The 6894-nt window shown below is 44.4% G+C and overlaps 1 protein-coding gene across 4 annotated transcripts in view; it reads right to left on the reverse strand.

The window, feature by feature from the left end:
• Window positions 1-6894, reverse strand: part of Prickle2 (prickle planar cell polarity protein 2) — a 344729-nt gene that overhangs the window by 105481 nt on the left and 232354 nt on the right. The window contains exon 1 of one of the 4 annotated variants that reach the window (XM_021164853.2): window positions 1806-2429. The exons of the other annotated variants lie outside the window; for them this stretch is intronic. The gene's annotated coding sequence lies outside the window, so the exon portion shown is untranslated. Of the gene's footprint in view, window positions 1-1805; window positions 2430-6894 lie in introns of those variants that run through there. 4 annotated transcript variants of the gene reach the window in all.

A 6894-nucleotide genomic window follows, 5' to 3' on the forward strand; every position in this document is an offset into this window, starting at 1 on the left:
ATCTTCTAGGTGCATACAGCACAGTAGTCCTAGTTGATATACTTCATTATATCAGCTCCATCAGGAGGAATGGAAGAGTTTGGCTTCAGCAGTGACTAGGACCACATCTTTTCTGCAGCCTTACCTCACACCAGTAAACACCTGACCTTTTCAGTGGTTTGATTTGTTTTCGGCAACAGTAGTTATGATGCTCATGCCAGTGAAGGAACAATACCAACAGCTAGCATTTGCTGGGCACTTACAGTGTGGCTGACACAGATCTGGGGGCTTTTTATATGTCACCTCACTAAAGCCTACCCACAGATCTCATGCCTCTTCTCCCTATTTCACAGAAATGGGTACTCCAAGAGATACCCAAGTCTCTCCAGCTCTCAGGGTCCAAGCCCTGCATAAGCATCTTCTCATATTCTTTTACCTCTGAGTTCTTTTCCCTCCCCTTCCACTTCTATAGAGCATTGTCTTTCCTGTATTGTTAACTCTCCCCACTACACCCCAACCCACACACATTGCATGGGGGAAATCTTTACAAAAATAACTGTACTGTTCAAAAATGCTCTCTTTTGCTGATTGCTCTGTAACATGTTAAAGAACACAATGTCTGTTGGAGCCAGTGTGTTTAAATTCCCACATTAGAAAAGTCCCAAGGGGAACGAGCATTTGGTGAAAGGAAAAAAACCTCTACAAGTACCCCACGAGGCACTAAAACCCCAATTTTCAGAACGTGGTGATTTTTATTGAAGTTGTAACTTACTCTTGAGCTCCACCTTGCTCATCTGTGGAAATCATCAGCTGTCTCCTAAGGGGCAGGATAAGAGCAGCCAATGTGGCCTCTAGCAAGAAAACAAGGCTGTTTCCTATATGAAAGCCTTACTGAGATAGGTTAAAACTGTCTTCAGGAAGACATAGAAAGCAAAGCAAAGAACACTGCAGGCCTCCGATATGTGGTACCCACATCTCTATATTCAAGGCATACTAAAGCCCTCCCTTACCCATGATTCCACACATGGTCACAGTGGAAGTAGACCTCTATCATTGGGGGGAACAATCTTTAAGTCTCGGTAATTCTCCACCCACTCTGGAGGATGTTGACATACCTGGCACATATGTTTCTAGTCCTATACATCTGGCACATGTATTTCTAGATCACAGCACAGTACCAGACCACACAGCAAACAACAGGGAGATTAAAAATCAGAACTTCATCTCCAAACCTCCATGGTGGATCAACAGTGCTATGATTGGTCCTGGGGAAATCAAAAGCCAGTGAGAGGCACTAACTGTGAAGACAGGCCCGTAAGGAACAAACACAGTCATGTGCCACAGCAGGTTATGCAGTCAGATTCGGGAGCTCTGTCACTGTTTTTGAAGCCAAAAGCACTAGCTAAAATTAAACCTCAATCATTTGAGAGCCTTTTTTTTTTTTTTTCTTTTTAAATCTGGAAGATTTAGTGAAGTGTGCGTCCCTCAGCATCTCTGGTGTTTCAGATATGTGCTGAAATGGGCGCATCGGTACATGAATGAATGCTACCAGTATTTGCTTTTTAACACCCCCTCCCACTGTTGTTGCTATTAAGAAAGGGTCACTGTTAGAGAAATACTGTTTCTTAAGCACTAAGACTTGAGGATGCCTATTGTATATCTGTGCCATATCACTTTGCAGTTGAACTTTCTAATAAGCAAAGGAAAGATAGAAGTGCCAGACCACCAAAGCCACCTCTTGGCCTTAGAGATAATAGCTTCCTCAGTCCAGAGACTACTAAACACATTCCTGCTTGCTTTGGGAATTAACAAAATTTCTTACCCACCTCCTAGAGGATGAGCCGCGAAGCTTTAGAGGAAGCCGCCACCGAGTCTTGATCTGGTCAGTTGCCCCAGTTCACTTTCCCCCTGGAGCTGGTATCAGAAAATGCAAGCAGGACTCCAGGCAGCCCAAACATCTCCTTTACTGAGTCTCTGCAAATCTGAGCCCTTCCGGAGGCAGGCAGCAGGCTCAAACCCAAACCCGTCTGCTTTTGCATTCCCTCCGAGAGAACGCCCTCCCTGGAAGTGGCCCCAGCTGGAGAGCCACACAAGCCGGAGAGTGCGACTTGTGCCCTTGTTCTAGGCCTGCCTGGGTCCTAGAATTGTCTTCTCAAGAACCCGTCTCCTCTAAACTCGCCGACTTCACGATTATCTGAAGGAAGTCACAGACCCCAATCTCTGCGTCATCAGCTGATCCTGAGCCAGACCTGNGAGACCAGTCAGCTGCTCACAAAGCCTGGGCCACTGAACCAGGAAATGTGCAGCTCATCCAAAAAATAATAATAACTGTCACGGAGCGCCTGGCAGAGCTGGAGAAGTCGCTGTTCGCAGTTCCAATGCTTGCATCCTCCGCATGCTAATGAGGCTGTGATGTCAGCAAGTCAGTCACAGCATCTGGACTTCCCAGTCTGGCCGCCCAGGGTTGAGATTTATTTACATGTAAATTAGCCTCGCCTACCAAATCAATAATCCCTAAACCAAAGTGTGTGTGTTTGTGTGTGTGTGTATATGTGTGTGTNTGTTTNTGNNTNTNGGGGGGGGGGTACCTTTGCTAATGCAAAGGCTCAGCTCAGTAGCTTCCAAAAAAAATCACATCTCAGAGAGGCTTGAAAGACACAAGGCTGTTCGCCCCCCCCTTTTTTTTTTTTTTTTTAAGCAACATACCAGAGATCTTAGCTGGGCACAGTTATAGTTTGGGTGCCTGGTTCAGATCAGAAACTGTACCAGCCCTACAGCCAGAACTAGATCAATCTCTCTCCCTCCTCCCTCCCTTCTCCCCTCTCTTTCCTCCCTCTCTGTCTGTCTCTCTCCCCCTCACTCCCCTTCTCCTCCCTCTTTCTCTCCTCACTCTCCTTCTCTTCTCCTCTTTCTCCCTCTCTCCTTCCCTCTCACCCTTCCCACTCTTTCCTCTCTCTCTTGCTGTGCTCTCTCTATCTCTTCAAATGCTGCACTCCCCCCCCCAACCCCCTTTCAATGTTCATTTCATGGTGTCAGCTGTTAGCTGCTCCGGATCAAGTCGCCTTTGGGATGATCTGAACCCCAGAATAAAATGCATTCAGTTTTCCCTACTAGCTTGGGTTGTATGACTCCTTAACTCTAATTTCAAGTGAGCACAGGAGACAACATTGTCACAAACCTGGCAGGAGAGTCTGAGGACCCTGGGGCACTTAGACAGCATTGTCCCCTTGGCTTCTATTTCACAGGTCAGAAAACAGGCAGAGTGCAGACAGGCTTTTCCCCATGTCCCCCTGGGATTTCAGCAAGGGTGAACCAGGACTTCCACTGCTGGGCCTTAGAGGGAACATTTTTAAATACCTTGAGCTCTCTATCCTCCTGCACCACAAGAAGAAGCTGTTCAATTAATCAGAAGCAAAGAAGGAAAAACAAAACAAAACAAAACCAAAAAAAAAAAAAAAAAAGCCAGAGTTGAAACACTTAAGGTTTAGATTCTGCTTTTAGTTCCTGGTAGCTAAGTGATCTTAGACAAATAATTTTACTTGTGAGGTCTTCAGATCTAATGTGCGTACCATTCTCTCATCAGATAAACATTTATGTGTCTGTGTGTGCTTATGTGTGATTGTGAGGGGGTGAGTGCACATATGTATGCATGTGGAGATCAGAGAAGAACCTTTGGAACTGCTCCTCAGCTGTTTGTTTGTCTGCTTGTTTGTTTTTTGCCTGACACCAAGTCGACTAGCCTGGCTTGTTAGGGAGTCTTATGGTCCATCTGTCCCTGCTGTCCCAGTACAAGGATTGCAAGCTGGAGCCTCCAGGCCTGACTTTTTTCTGTTAGTCTGGATCTGGGGTTTAGGTCCTCACTCCTGAAGGCAAGCACTTCATCATCTGAGCCATCTCCTAAGCCCCACAGGTAAAGGGTTAATAGACATACACTTTATGCCACACAGGCTATAGGTGGTTGGGCATCTCCATAGCCTCTGTACTCACTGAGTTTATGTACCAACGTGCAATAATGCAAGTACAAACACAGACTAGTCAACTATGGCGACGGCGGACAAAATGCCATTCAGTCTAATAAATAATGAGATTTGCTGGGCTTTTCAAAGAACAAAGAAAAAATTACCTAGATGTGTAATCTACCAGGGTTGTCATGTTTTTCTGAATATTTTTCTCCATTGTCATCTCGTATTGCTTTAAAGTAATTTTCTTTTCATGTTCCCTGTTAGTCCTCAGGCCAAGTAAACAGTAGGTACAAAACAGTAGTCTGGACCCTGAGCCTCAGACAATGAAAAACTATGGCCAAGTGCTGTGTGTGTGTGTTTGTGTCTGTGTGTGTTTGTGTCTGTGTGTGTACATGTGAGAGGGAGGGGGCTGTCAGCTGCAGAGGCTGAGGGAGGCCCAGTCCATCATGCACAGAGGTCCCCCGAGGACAAAGCAGCCAGNGCAGCTCCTCGCCCCCAGCCCACCTCTGCCAGAGAGCCCACTGGGACAAGACCTGCCCTTTCAGCTGGAGCTCCTGAAGCTTCAAATGAATCTCTTTGTTGGATGTGGAGAAGGTAAATTATGTCTTTTGTTATACATAATTGTATTAATAATGCTTAATCATTTCTTCCAGAAGGCTTTTTTTTTTTTTTTTCTGGTTCACAGAAGACCTTTATCATTAACAACATAGGACGTGGACAAACTTTTTACCCAGAGAAATGGCATATGAGACACATTCTGTTATAGGTCCCCACTGCACAGAACTCAAAGCATGTGGAGAGTCCTATGGCCATGCCCACCCTCATTATTCTTCAAGAGGTCACTTAATAAAATAATTTGGAGCCACCAATGGCCCAGTAGAAGTGGTGCCATCTAACTTCCGGGTGGCCAGGGACAAGTCTTTTCAACTTGCTTATGGCCCAGTTTGGTCAGATGAAGATGAGCTCGCCACACTCTGACCTTCTCAGCATTATTACACGAGGATCGTGAGATGTGATTGGCAAGTGACTGACAATGAGGAAGAAAACTGGAGTGAAAAAAGTGACTTGAGACTCATCTTCAGCTGGAACAGATCTGACACAAGGCTAAAGGCTACAGATTTCAGAAGAACTGNTATTGTAGCATGGAATTTGTAATATGGTATAGAGCTGGTAGCATAGTGTGGAACAGCAGAATGGATGATCTGGGGTTTATTTTTCTGATTTGGAGCCTGAGGCTCTCTTGCTGCTAGTGATAAAACTCTGGGTGGGCCTTGCACATGCTAGGTAAGTCATGCATCACTGAATAATACTGATGGTCCCTAAGCCTGGGGTTAGGGACTATAAAATAGGATGCTAACAGTACCTATCTTCATAGAGCTGTTGGGGGAGTATCCATTTAGCTGGTTGATTTCAAGGGTTGAAAGGAAGACTTTAAAAGACAGTCCCACTCCTAAGGGTATACCCTCAAATTTCCACCTAATGTGGATAAGCTTCTGACATGCCCAGTTCTATATACTCTAACACAAACAGCTTTGACTCCTAAAAATCTAGGTAAGAAAGCATAAAACAAAACAAACAAATAAACAAACCCAAAGCAAAACAACAACAAAAATCTGCAAAACTGATCAATACCAAGAGGGAAACATTTCTGTTTCTGAAACTGTATATTGGGACAAACCAATCACACACAGTGAGGTGGGGCCTAATAAACCAGAGCTGAAATGTAAGTTTAAATGCATCTGAAATGCATGACCTGCCAAGCATCCTAACTATCCAAATGTGGCCCACTCCAAGTGGCCGTGTTTCTTCTTATGACCAAGAGGCTGCCCCAGAACTGAAGCTCACAGCCACAGCCAACATCACAAGAAAGTACCAAACACCCATCACTGTCTTTGGAAAAGATTGACATTCAAAATTCAAAGTCAAGGCTGTTTGGTTATTAGGAAGTTGAACAAACATCAACTCTCTCCTATGCCAGTGTCTACCTGTATATTTCTGAAATGTGTGCTTCATCTACCCATTCTCTGGTGGTGCTGAGAACCAAGCATTGCACAAGCCCCTTCTACTTGTCAATCGCTCGGGATTCTATGGTCACTAGGACAGAAATGGGTCCAGCCTTCAAGAGCTTTGTAATGAAAAGTGAAGACAATGAAATCAGCCATTAGAGTAGGATATGACCTGTGCTATGAGAAGACCTACGTGGCCCTTAGGAGATCTAGTTACTGTCCAAGGGACGTTCCAAGGCTCAGTGTTTGGAGGAAGCAGGATATCTATGAATCAGGAATGCACAGACTGTTAATGTAATGGTCTTCCTTATGAGATTNTTCTTCATTCGGGAGACAATTNTGTTGAGGAGTTTTTGAAAACAAAATTTTTTTTTATGTATTCAACAAGATCATGAAAAAAACTACTTGGGAAAGTTCGGAGGCCTGGTATACTGATGAGCTCGTCCTGTGTGGATTGTGCTCATAAACACAGAGGACAACTCTACACTGATGAGTAGATTCATGGGCAGGTTAGAGAAGAGCAGGCAATATGTATACAAGGCATGCAAACCCATCAAGGATCCATTACAGGCCGGTAAAATGGATGCAGATGCTGACATTTAGAGCTCTGTGTTTAGCCTGGGAGATGGAAAACTGCCGAAGTGACAGTGCCTTACAGGAAAGGGGACGGGAGAGTGAGACTATGTACAACCAGATAAAAAGGACCAGGGAAACTAACTTGAGCTATGCTTTGGGTCAAAGCAATTCTTGCTTTTTTGGAGACAATTTTCTATTTCTTAACATATCCCAAACATGATATGATATTTAGAAGCTATAAATAGAAGAAAAATCATNGTGAAATTGCCAAGGTCAAATTTTAGTAGCTAGGAAGGGTATCTAGGCGGGAGGGAAAGCAGTAGCAGGACAGACTGGCATTAATAACAAATAGAGAATTAAAAACCTTGGCA

The sequence above is a fragment of the Mus caroli genome, chromosome 6 (genome assembly GCF_900094665.2).
Source record: "Mus caroli chromosome 6, CAROLI_EIJ_v1.1, whole genome shotgun sequence".
NCBI lineage: Eukaryota > Metazoa > Chordata > Mammalia > Rodentia > Muridae > Mus > Mus caroli.